At 50.1% G+C, this 13,286-nt stretch overlaps 1 protein-coding gene across 2 annotated transcripts in view; it reads right to left on the reverse strand.

The window, feature by feature from the left end:
- The window catches only part of ZNF516 (zinc finger protein 516), a 100,153-nt gene extending 86,895 nt beyond the window's left edge, over positions 1-13,258 (reverse strand). Inside the window, exon 1 of one of the 2 annotated variants that reach the window (XM_040264367.1) lies at positions 13,117-13,258. The gene's annotated coding sequence lies outside the window, so the exon portion shown is untranslated. Of the gene's footprint in view, positions 1-9,525; positions 9,584-13,116 lie in introns of those variants that run through there. The other variant, XM_040264368.1, reaches the window with a different exon arrangement.
- Positions 13,259-13,286: the final 28 nt, after the last annotated feature.

Below are 13,286 nucleotides of genomic sequence, written 5' to 3' on the forward strand. Positions count from 1 at the left end.
CCTGGGTTTTGGTGCAGGCTCCGCAAGCCGGCCTGAAGGAGAGGGGCTGCTACCCCTGGCTGGCTGGACGACTGGAGGCTGACGCAGGGGTCTCCTCGCTTCAGATCCCCAGACCACCGTGTAAACTCCTCCTCTGCTCATCTTCACAGCAGATACGGCCACACACTGCACAAGGCCCGCCTGCTCGGGGGCCGGTCCCCGCTGAGGGCATCCTGACCCTGGCTCCCAGCCCCTCCTGGCGACCCATTGGTCATTCGGGCCACCTTGAACAGAGGCGGGGGCTCGGAGGAAGGACACTGGCCTTCCACAACGTGATCTCCACAGACACAACTCTAGGGGCTCACACCAAGACTCAAACTTAGGTTTCAATAAGCATGAGGAGGCAAGAGAGACTTCAGGTGACCATCCAGAATCTGGTCTGCTCAGACAACCCAAGTTCCTCAACCACGAGGATCTCAGCATCCTCCTGGGGGCAAGGGGCTAGAATGAGCTCCTCCCTCCCAACTGTGACGAACACCAAACAACACACAGAACATGGCAGGCGTGGAACCAATGTTCATAAAAAGGAATGAGCCTTGATAGAGCATTTACGAGCTATTTGTTTGGGGGTGGCTGGTTATTCAGGTAGTCACTCAATTCAAGTCTGTGTTAAGCCCTTAAAGATAAAAACTCAACTCATAACGATAAACTGCAGTGCTCAATACCTGGGACCATGTTGTCATGGGGGCTCAAAAAACAGCTCTCAGCTCGGGATGCTGTATTCTGATGCCCTTGTTCCAGGGGAGCTCCAAGGAACCCCCTTTGCAAGCCACCACAGGCCCTCTCCAAGAGCACCGCTGAAGGTCAGCTATGTGAAAACACAAGGCCTGTGCGAAAAAGGCCAACATACAAACCAGAGTGAGGACTGTCCTTTAGGGTTACAGGACAAAACCCTCCTCCTTCACGGGAGAGCTGGTGAGTTCTGCCCTCATCATCTAGTTTACGTATCAATGGCCCTATTTCACTCACTTTTAGTGGCCAGAAGACTCAGATTCTAAATTTCAGTTCAAGTAAAATCTGCTGGCGGGAACAAGATGAGCTGGATGCAAAATCCTACTTTCCCCTCATCAGGACCTATTATTTCACTTCCTGGTTCTTGACTTTCATTTACACTTTACTTCCAAGGTGGTGCTAGTGGTAAAGAACCTGCCTGCTGGGTCTACAAGACTCGCAGAGTTCAGAGGTCTGATCAGCCCTGAGCCTTCTCAACAAGCTCATCCTGAAATCACTGCAACCTTGCTTCCTTCTGTGAGCTCACCATGGGGCATGGCGGGGGGAGCGGGGGGGGGGCACGAGACCACGACTCAGGAACCCTGGGTGAGAGCTCGACTCCATCACCGTGGCCTCGCTGAGTCACTGAATCCTTCTGTGTTTCAGTACCTGTAAAATGTCCAATTCACCCCCAAAGCATCCCTAAGCCGCCTGCCAGTAACATAGGTATAACTCTCAATATGAACCCTTTTAAACAAGCCCAAACAGAAATAAAATCAGTGCGCAAAGAAAGGTAAATAACCAGGGAAGTAAATGTTTCCTTTAATGGTCATTCTATAGAATCAACTGAAAACCCCAAAGACGTAACAAGCACCCGGGGCAGCAGTGGGCCACTGTAGCCTGCTTGGGCCACGAGGTGCAGCTCAGTGCGCGTCTAAATGGTGCCTTTGTGGCCCAAAGAGCTCACGCACTTTCCAAAATAGTCTACTATTTCCATGGACACTGGGAAGACCTCATTTAACCGCTGGCTGAAATACACACTCTCAACAGCCCTGTACATTCGTAGCTAAACAAACACTGGACTGTCCATCAACCAACACCCACATGCACAAAATAAATCCCAAATTCTAACTGCGGTATCTTCTTTTTTTAACCAGTCCCTACAGATACTTTGAAGTGTATCATAGCTGTTAGGAAAATTAACCTTCCTTTGTCAAGTTCAAATTTTAAGCAGCCCATAATCTTTCGTCAACCTAGAAAATAACTGATAAGCCAATCTTCCTGTAAAACCATTAACAGACTCTGCTTTTCTGTCACCAGGGTAATTTACTGAGGCCAATTTTAATCCTACCACTAAACCACTAATCCCATGACTACAGAATTGTCCCAAGTTTATGTTGCTATGGCAAGTATTTTTACATTAGGAATTCAGTTATTTACTTAGAGTTTTGTTTTTTGTTTTTAGGAATGAGATCATTATCCTCGCCTCTTGTTTTAAAGAGTAAAAAGCCGTTTCTGAGCTAAGGAAGCCACTTGAGCACCTGGGCTGTGCTATGCTCATCACAATAACACTGATTTCAATTACGCTCAGTGTGAGTCAAAGGAACAAATTATCACCATTATGCTAATGGTCACGCTAAAGACACAGAAAGCCTTGGAGTGATGAGTCTAAATCTGCTGGGACTATGATTACCAATGTGAATGATGATATTTTCTCAAACTGGCACAGAAATCTCCCTGGGTCACTGATGGTGTCAATATGAATTATGCGTCAGCCAAAGTGGCCTTTGTTCACATCACTCAGGCTTCCTGAGCGGTACCTGGCCCCGCCTTCCATCCTCAGGTGCCCACCTGCACAGTTCACATCACTCAGGCTTCCTGACTGGTACCCAGCCCACCCTCCCATCCTCACATGCCCACCTGCAGAGTTCACATCACTCAGGCTTACTGAGTGGTGCCCGGCCCACCCTACCCCCCCATCCTTACGTGCCCACCTGCGTGATTCTCATCAGTCTGACTCTCTGAGTGGTGCCTGGCCCACCCTCCCATCCTCACATGCCTTTACGTGTACTTTACAGGCAACACACACATAGATGAATGTCACGTGTTCACTTCTTTCCTTAAAACGGGGAAACACACTATGATTAAAGCTGAGGAGATTGAGTCAGCAAGAAACTGTCTAGAGATACAGGAGCTTTGATGGGCAACTCTGCAGCCACATGGGACCTTAAACACAAGCAGAGCAGCACTGAGACACATACATTACACGTGTGAAACAGTTAGTGGGAAGGCGCTGTATAGCACAGGGAGCTCAACCGGCGCCTCGGTGATGGCCCAGAGGGGTGGGATGGGGTGGAGGGTGGGAGGGAGAGTCAAAAGAAGGAGGCCATGTGTATACCAATGGCTGATTCCTGCTGCTGTATGGCAGAAACCAACACAACATTGTGAAGTAACCACCCCCCAATTAAAAGTAAATAAATAAGAATAGAAACTGACTCACAGTTACGGTCAACAACCTAGTAGTTTCTGGGCAAGCAGAGTGGGGGACAGGCAAGATAGGTGAAGGGGATTAAGAGATAAAAGGTACCTCTACATAGGCAGAAGATAAACAAGACACGAGGACATAACGTACAGCACAGGGAATGTAGTCAATATTTTATAATAATTTTATGTGGAGCATAATCCATAAAAATATCCAATTACTATGTTGTACACCTGATACCCATAGGTATTGTAAATCATACTTCAATTGAAGAAGTATCAAACCAAAATATCACATACCTTAAACTCATACAATGTTAAATGTCAATTATATTTTAATAAAAACACCCCCCCAAAAAAATGGAGGCAGACTCTTCATCCATGCCCACATCCATCCATTCCAGAAATGCAGCATGTAACAGAGAAGCTTGTGATCACATACATGTCTATCTAAACATTCCAGATAATATGTGTAAATAAAACAAATTCTTCAGTGAAAACATCACAGATTTGCCTTTAGATAATCCCAGAACAAAAGCAGCCACAAAAGTTTAAACTATAAATTAGGATCACCCATCTGTTCAAGGGTTCATCCATCCATTAAGAAAAATAATAATAATAAGCTAATTTTTTAAGAAGGAAAATAACACATATTTTTTTAGCTCTAGGTTAAAGTCACCAGAATAATTAGGGACTAAACAATGGAAATCCTGTCTCACCAGCCCAACTTTCAGCCCATTTACAACCAGCAGAAGTTTTAACTACTCACATGGGGCTGTGTGTCTTCCTGAATCCACAGAATCAGCCAACATTTAATGTCAAACTCTTTTCCCACAAACATTATTTCAGGGGAAAAAAAGAAAAGCGACACTTGCTCACAGCCCTCAGATACCAACTGAACAAGAAGCTGAGGAAGCCAGGCACAGCCTCTCAGCACAACTCTGGATGCATCCCTCACTGTCCCAACTTTCAAAGAACATTCTGGAATGTTGAAAGGAATCAGCGCCTCACGCAGCCCCAGTCAGTCCGAGCAACATAGGTTAAACAGTGCCATATGGCAAACACAGGCGCATGTTGCCCTTCTCTGAGACAAAGGACAAAAATTCCTAAACAAATATCCTTTCCTTTCACATGGGAAGAGTTGGAGAGGGAGGGTTTTTCGAGGGAAGATCAAATAATGCTGGGAAAGGGTTTCTTTTTTAATTCCGAGTGCCTAAGAAAAAACTAGAGTTTTACTGGAGAACCTCAGTTTTTCAGTCTGCCTTCAACTATGTCGTGAAAGCTAACACCACATGTTAGCCTACGCTCCCCATCTCCTGTGTGAGCAAGAAAAGAGCAAGACAGCTGCACCGAGGGTTGAGCCGACAACAGCAGTCCCCGGTGCCAGAAATGGTGAGAGGCAGCCTACCTGGTTCTGGAGGAAGAGCGCGCCAGCTTACTCTCCTCCTGAAAGGGAAACATTCGGTCTCCTCCTTTCAACCCTCCAGTGAGGAAGTGTCTGAACGTCAGGCCACATGTAATACGTATTTCTTAAAGTCGGTTTTCAGAACATAACGACTTGACTAGATTCCTGACTGCAAAACATCACCAACCACAACAGAACAGAAAGAAAAAGACAACCTACTGGAATGAACACATATTTGACATACACAGGAAAATCTACCTACACCCAGTGGAGTTGCTTTTTGAATTGATTTTTTCAACACTCAGTGATGGCGCTTGACTCATCATTTTACACGTATTTACATGTTTGGGTTCTAAAAAGAGTTGCATTTCTAATTACTTCTGCTTTGTGATTCTCAGTGCCATTTGAATTGAAGACTAAACACCAGCTCTTTTTTGGAAAACTACTTTTAAGGGGTGTCGAGAGCCACAAAAATTACACTTTGTTACGATTCCGATATATGCTGCTGGAAAACAGTTCATTCTGGACATAAACATGACAACCAGCATTAGCTCTGGGAAGAGAAGCTGCAGCTGCCCAAATCGCATGTAGCCAGATGCGAGGGATAAAGAACACACCAAACAGACAGTTGCAACTGCTCATTCTGACCAGTCCATCTGAAACACACTTGGTACACCTTGGCAGAGAGTGTAACTCTCACTTACAAGTAACGCATTTATGGGGCCTGCATGCGTACTCCTCCCATAGCTATTTAAGTGGAGACCCTAAAACAGCCCTCTCCTGAAGAAAATTAATTTTAAAATAAAGATTCTTTCTAAAGAACTGGGTATGACATTTCAAATTTATAGTGAAACTTTTTCCTTATTCTTCCCATAAGGTTAGTTTTATGAAGAAATTCTTCATAATTAAACATTTGATGGGATTCCTCTCTTAATACAGGCTTGTGACAATTTGCCAGCATTTCTGTAAACTGCAAGTTATTCATAGCTGGAGTCCAAAAATAAAGAGGATGCCCTCCTATAAATCAGTGCCCCCACACTCACTCTGGTGGGGAATGAATCTCACTCAGGGCAAAGGTCACCCCTCCATCAAAGAGAAAAGTCCCACCTCTCCCCTCCCCAAATTCACTTGTTCCTGGAGGCAGACAGAAGGGACACCAAGGCTTGAATCTGAAAAATGCTGTCACTCTCATGGTCCCAAGGCTCATTTAATCCCAAACAGACTGCTGCCAACATACTGCTGGTGATCAGCTGGAAAAGGTCAGGGGTGACATCCCCAAGGAGGAGGCCGGAAGGAGAAAAGGGCCACAGTCTCACGAGTGACTCACACCACCAGTGAGTACCAAGCCCAGCGACCAGTCAAAAAATTGCTAGTACCCAAACTTCAGGTGCCCAGGGATGCACACCCACACCCCACATTCACATCTGCCATCCCAAAGCTCCATCCTGCTAGCCGGCCTCTGCATTTTCCGATCAGACTGCAGAAGGAAGCCACATCCTGATGCTGCTACTCACTTGAAAGATGCAAAAGCCAAGTGAGATGTGGTTTCCTACCAAGAGAGTAAGGCTCTGGGAGCTAACAACGGTGATGCAATGAATTTTTCCTATTTAGACATTCAGAATTCTGGAGAAGAAGATCAAAGGTGCCCAGTACTAAGTAAGCCAAGCCAGGTCCACATGCTGGGTGCTAGCTCTGCTGTGAGTACACCGAGAGGAGCACGGCGCAGACGGCCAGGGCAGCACAGGGTAGTATTTCCCAACAGCATTCAGCAAGAAGAGAGTTAAAGAAACATTTCCCTCATCCTCTAGAGCTTTTGAGGGGGAGGGGTTAGAAAAGCAAAGGGATGCATTTTTTAAAGAACTGTGTCAGAATAACTCCATCCAAGAGCTAAAATGTAGAAACATTTACAGCACCTACAGTATCTCCTTTTGAAGAAGGAATGCTACTGCTACGTTCAAATATTTATGACTGCAGATATCTGATCAAAATCTTTTCACTTTCTTCTGCTTTATTAGTTCCATTTCTTCTGCCAAAATCTATGCCTGTTACTGAGAAAATTTAGTTGTCTCCAGCTAAATATGGCCATCAAACACCAGTGAAAAAGTTATGCTTCCTGTACAACAGAGTTGCTTTATTCAGTTAGAAATCTAATTACATTACAAGCAAAATACCACTTTTAACGATATAACTAACACCAATGTTGAAAATGGAATAAAAATCAAAAGAGTGTAGTATCCTGAATGTTGACAACAAACATATTAACAAACGATAGCACACAGGGTTGGACAAGCTCCTTCCCACTGAACAGAATCAGCTTCTATTTCAGTTTCCTATTTCTATGCCATTAAGGTATAATGCAGTTGAAACTCTAAACACAATCTCTGGCCAGACTTACAGGCATTCTCACAAAATTCTTTATAAAAGAGCCGATCTGCTAACTTATAAGACCAATACATATCCTAGAAAATGAATAAATAAAAATCCACAATTACCCAATAAACCAAGTACTGGTTTTTCAAGAAATACTCATGACTAAACTCTCCTTAAATTCCTAGGTCACATTATCATTTTTCCCTATTTAGTAAGGCTGAAAACCATCTGTTAGAGCTTACCCCACTCTGAGTTATTCTTTAAAGAAGTTTCCTTTTCTTTTTTACATAATTGTTGCTAAACTTAATCTCCACACCAAATGCTCCACCTGTAAGACTCAGATATCTTCAAGTAGGAGCAGGTAAGGTAAGTGAAGTTAAAGTTTAATTCATGGAAGTGGAGACAAGGCGATTTCAGCATCGACTTGTTTTCACAAACATCACCCATTTAATTCACTCTGGGTTGGTCTGTGGGACCCGTTACAAAAACACGTTACAAAGTTAGACATGTGGGACTTCAGAGCCCCAAGAAAACTTTAATCTCTAAATTAGTCAACTTTAAAGGTCCTTTACAAATTAACAATGGGATTAAGACTGGTGATGAAAACTACTCTTGGGTCATCAGTGACTAATATCAATTACACATCCAAACGTTAAAAGTTCTTGATTGAGTAAGTTTCAGTATATTAAGCCATTTGGAAAGACTGCTCTGACAAACAACTGGAGAAGGAAATGGCAACCCACTCCAGTGTTCTTGCCTGGAGAATCCCAGGGACTGGGGAGCCTGGTGGGCTGCCGTCTATGCGGTCGCACAGAGTCGGACACGACTGAAGTGACTTAGCAGCAGCAGCAGCAGCTCTGACAAACAACAGCTTTTAGAAATAAAATGAAGCAGCACTCCTCTCCTTTACCTACCAAATAGGCTCCTTGACTGTCTTGTTTCATTTTAGAGACTTCCCCCAGTCTTCTCTGTTTCAGGGCACATCCCTTGGGATTTTTTTTTTTTTTTTCATGTTACTGTGCTTTAAGGGTTTCATTATATTCAAATTGGCAAGTTAAAACAAAGCCCTACTAATGAACTAAGAAAAATATCAGACATGATATATTTGTATCTTAACACATCAAACTTCGAATTCCATTACCAAAAAACTGGAGTCTGGCTCAGAACTCAGGGTCTCCCAGGGCCCATTCAGGGGAGCTGGGAGTTGCTCTCAAGGAACTGTCTGTCCCTCTCCCGGACAGGAGCTCTAGACCCGGGCCAACTCCGCCCCTCCCACTTCACACACACGGAAAGCTGCGCAGCAGTGGCTTGCGGGGCACTTAATTCTGGCCGGTCTGTGTAAATATAAATGCACAGCTATTTTGACGCCACAATCAAAGAATGCCAGAGAAAATGAAGGAACAAACAAATGATAAAATCAGCTCTTTTTTGCGCAGCAGCAATAAGATCCTACCGAATAGCAGGCATGCCGAGTTCCCTAAAGTAGCACTTACATTCCTCAACCAAAATACTCCAATCGTATTAATAGGGAGGAAGAAAAAATAATCCGGAGAAGATCCTGTTGGGAGAATAATCACGCTTGATTCTCCTCCGGTCAGTCCTTTAATGGTATGTCTCACACAGCCACCGGGTGGGAGCACCTCAATGGTTAAATCATCTTTAATCAAGACTGGAGAATAAGGGCAGGTTCACGGGGGAAATGCCTTTCTGTTGCACGCTTAATTGAGACTTTTGTGACTTGCCGTTAGGTCAGCGCCGCGCGCGGCCCAGGGTCCCGCAGCCCTGCCCTTTGTTACGCGGTGGACCCCGCCGGCAGGCCCAGCCCCCGGCCCCCCGGGCTTTCAGTCCCAGCGTGGGGTGCAGCCGGCCCCCCACGGACGACACGTACTAGGGCCCACGGGCAGGGTGCAGCAACTCCACGCCCTGCAGCCCCGCACCGGGACCCCCGGGCCCGGTGCCCACCAGCCCCTCGCGCCTAAAGCCACGCGCGGCCCCCCGCCCGGACTGGATCAGGTACGTACCCTTATGTAATAGCCCCAGGGCCACGCCTTTCCCACCGCCCCACCTCCGCCAGGACAAAGTGAAGTTTAAAATAGAAACCAATTACCTGGCCTTGGCGGCGCCGGGGCCCCTGGAGCGGTGCGCGATGTCGCGCACACCCCCGCCCGGCCAGGGCCCCGCGCAGACCCCAGCCCGGGCCCCCACCGCCCAGTCCGCCGCAGACCCTCGCTCCGGCCCCCACTTCCCCGTTCCGCGTGGACCCCCACCCCGGCCCCCACTGCCCCGTTCCGCGTGGACCCCCGCCCCGGCCCCCACTGCCCCGTTCCCCGTGGACCCCTGCCCGGACCCCCGCTTCCCCGGCCCCAGCCAGGACCCCACTCCCAGACCAGGCCCTCACGCCCGGGCAAAGCCCCCCCACAACATCTCCCCCCAGGGCGGCCCCACCCCCAGCTCCATCCCCCACTCGCTCCGGCGAGCCCGATCCCTCCCCAACTAGACTCCCTCCGGCCCGCACGGACCCCCGCCTTTGTTACGGTGCGAAGTTGGGCCGTGGGTCCCCGTCTCTTTCACTTCTTGGGTTACAGTGCAGGCGTGTGACGTCCGCTCCACATGACGGGGGCGGGGGGCGGGCGCCGGGGGGCGGGGGCGCAGGCCAGGCCCTCCTCCCTCCCCGCCCCGCCCGCCCCGCCCCCGGCCCTCCCCCAGAGAGCCAGCCGGCGCGCGGCCGCCGCCCCCGCCCCCGGGGCGGGCAGGTAAGCGCCCCCGCCCCCGCCCGGCCCCCGCGCCCCCCGATGCCTCGGGCCCCGCGCCGCACCCCAGGAGAGCAGAAACAGGAGTGATTTAATCCAGCGACACCTCCCCCTGCTACCCATTCCCCCATCCACGAGCTCACAGAGATGGGGGGCGGGGGGGAGGACCGAGTTGTACTCGGATTAGGGATCGGGAACGGCCCGGGCGGGGGGCGCGCGGCTGGACACCACCTCGTCGCCCAGTTAGGATCTTGTCGCCCGGGATCGCCCATGGACCGTCCGGGTGACCGCTGCGCGGCCCCGCAGCCGGATACACCGCGCGTGGACGAGGCCGGGGCGCAGGTCCCTCCCAGGGAAGGTCTCCGGGAAGGAGGGGGCACGAGTGGGGCCTTAACCTGTTCCCCGCAGCACCGCCGTCCGCCCCGGGGCGAAGCGGCGCCGCGACTCCAACACTGAGCAGATGCTGCTCGGCCAGTCGGGCCCGCACACTTCCACACGCCACCACCACTCACATTCCGAGGAAAGTGGGTGCCCGGCTAAACCGCAGAAAACGCGGGGCGGCCCGGGACGCTCTCCGCGCGTGAATGTGCGCATTGTGCGCGAGCGCACCACCAGCGCTGCGCGTTCCTAAGTCGGGTGGGCAGCGTAACTTTCCCTGACCGTGAACTGGTCACATTCTAGGCTCTGCCACGGTCGGAGTATCAACTGCCAGGGAGAAAAAAAAAAAAAAAATCTGAAGTTGGAAGGTACACGCTGCCCTTCACTTTTACAGTGAACACCAGTTTCAACAATTCCCGATTTCGCTACGCTTGGCGCCGGGCGAGTGGGCTCTCACACTCCAACCCCAAGAAGCGGGGCGCGTCTGTCGCGTGGGAACGAGACGGGAGAAACTACACATTTGGATAATCTCTGAGAAGCACAATCGCATCACTCCTTGGCTTCCCCTTCTGCAGGTTTCGCCTTGAATCTGAAAGCACCTCTGATGCCCATTCTTTACAGGAGGACACTCAGGAGAGACTGCTGCGTGCCTACTTAGCTGCACAGACTCGGATAAAAGCGTGTCCACGTCTACAGCTCACAACTATGCAAATCCGGAGCCTGCGGATGCGCGGGGATGGTCGGACTTAACAGTGTGCAGACACATGGGCGCATGCACGCGCGCGCGCGTACACACTCACACCCCAAATTACCTCCGGGATGGAGAAAGCCGCTGCGGATTGGCCAGGAGAGCCGTCACTCACACCCAGGGGGCAGGGAGATTTTGCAAGGCTGTTTCCTTTTTTTCCCCCCCTCCCTACCGTTTCATTTATTGGTAAAACAACAGCAAAGCTCTGAAAGTTAGCCATCTGCGCCGAGAGTTTGCCTTCTTTAACTACGGGGGCGTCAGACAATATCCATTTAAATATATTTTATACTTCCACAATGGATGAAAGGGAAAATTAGCAATCGGGGTGGGGGCGGAGAGGAAGCTAGCTGTGAAAAGGAGGGGTCATGGGAGGGGGGGCGGGTAGTGGACGCGGGGTGAAGTTGTCCTCAACACCCAAAAGGGACTTTGACCTTTCACTGATCTCGAAATTAAAAAATGTTCTTCACAGGTCAGAGTATCACCATCGCCGGTCCTAATTTATGAATCCATTATTTTAATTTTATTATTTAATCATGCGCCAGTCATAGTGTTTCCTTAAGAAAGAACTGACCTATTTTTGGCTGGAGATAAACGATCATGTTAACAGATGTTAATCTTGTAATCTGTTTTTCCTGTAAGCACTTTACATACCCGGGTTTCAGACCTTAAAAATAACATCTTTTCCAAAAAGACCTGACGTCACAATTCACTCCCTGAAAAAGCACTCCCCCTCTCCAGTTTTTTTTTTTTTTCCTCCGCAATGATTTCAGAGACATTAAATCTTTTTCACTTTATAAATGCTGATTTGTTCTGCCTCAACTCCCACGAGCTTTTATTTGCATTTCAAATTCCACAGGTTACACCAGTCGCCTTTTCAAAAAATGTAAACCAACAATGCAGCAGCAAATGGCTTTTTGTGCATCTGGATTAAATAAGGCACAGGATGAATATATTTTAAAAAGAGGGCTGAGCAAGTTGATCTCTGCACACCCGGAGACCAATTACTTCTTTATCAATAAGCCCAGTGGAATGAGTAGGATACAGACACACAACCCAGAAGCTCCTGGTCAGATCCGGGTCTGCAGCGGGGAGCTTGTTAACGCCGATAATAATCGGGGCTGACGAACAGACCCACATTTTTCGGGTAAAAGGCTCAGTCTCCCTGGTCCCTGATAGCAGGGGTCCACCGGCCCCCCAGCCCACCACCGCTGATTGTCACCGCACACTAACCCTCCTCCACGAACCACTGTTTTAAATACCCAGCTCGGCTGGCTTTTACCAAACTTATTCATACAAACTTATTCATTCAAACTTATTCTTTAAAACTTAACGAGGCGGTTTAATCTAAATAATGATCGTAACTCTTCAGTAGGTTAGCTCTTCCTGGAAATGGCAGACCAGGAGCTTTTCCGACCCGACCCTCCCTCCCCAAATACACACACCCCAAGTATTCTTTCCTAGTGTATGCCTGGGTGTAAATCGCGATCAGTACCATCCCCACCCCTGCCCCCACCCTTGGCAGGCTGGGTGCATCTCCGAGGAGTCCCCGCTTGCCAGACCCCCTCCCCACCGCTCCTCAGAGTCATTGCAAGAACCCTCGCCCCCACCCCCACCCTTGCCCCAACTTCCCTTCAGAGCTCTCACTTCTTTTAACATTAGGGTCACTTCTGCGCTCCCAGCTGACGGGCAGGGAGCCAGGGGAGGGGGAGGCAAAGCGACGCCCCTCCTGCAAACCTGTCTCCGAGGCAGCCGCGCTCGGTGCCCACAGGCAACGACCCCATCCGCCGAACCCTTAATAACTGAAGCGGCTCCTCCGGCCCCACAACCCCATCACCCACCTTCATTAGCCGGAGCGTTTTACTTTAAAGTAAGGCAATTTGCTCTTTGTCTCCTAATGGATGGAGAGCGCATCCGAGCTCCCCTCCTCCCGCGTCGCCTTTGACGAAGTGTACAAAGCCAGCGCCTCCTCCGCGCTCCCCTCCGGCCCCCACCCCGCCCCTCCACTGCGGTAAAAGCCACCTCTCCGGCGCTCGCCCGGCTGCCTGAAGTTGCATCTTCCCTCTCCCGGAATTGCGGAGCGGAGCAACTACCCACCGAGGAAGCGAGCAGCCCTCCCCGCGCCCCGGAGCCCCTCCCCGGCGCCCCCACCCCCGCGGCGCACGCCGGGTCCCCCACACGTCGAGGCCTGGTCCCCGCGCCCCCCGCCCCCGCCGCGCCCCCACCGCAGCCCCTACCTTCCAGGGGAGGCGGAGGCCAGGGGAGAAGGACGCGCACGCCCCGCGCCTCTGAAGGTGAAGCCGAGCGCCCGAGGCGCGGAGCCGAGCGCTGCACTAGACCGACCGCGCCAGCTGCGTCCGGGCGCGGGGGACGCGCGAGGGCGCGCGGGGCCCGCCACGCGCCCGGC

This window comes from Oryx dammah, unplaced genomic scaffold, assembly GCF_014754425.2.
Source record: "Oryx dammah isolate SB20612 unplaced genomic scaffold, SCBI_Odam_1.1 HiC_scaffold_22, whole genome shotgun sequence".
Taxonomy (NCBI): Eukaryota; Metazoa; Chordata; class Mammalia; order Artiodactyla; family Bovidae; genus Oryx; species Oryx dammah.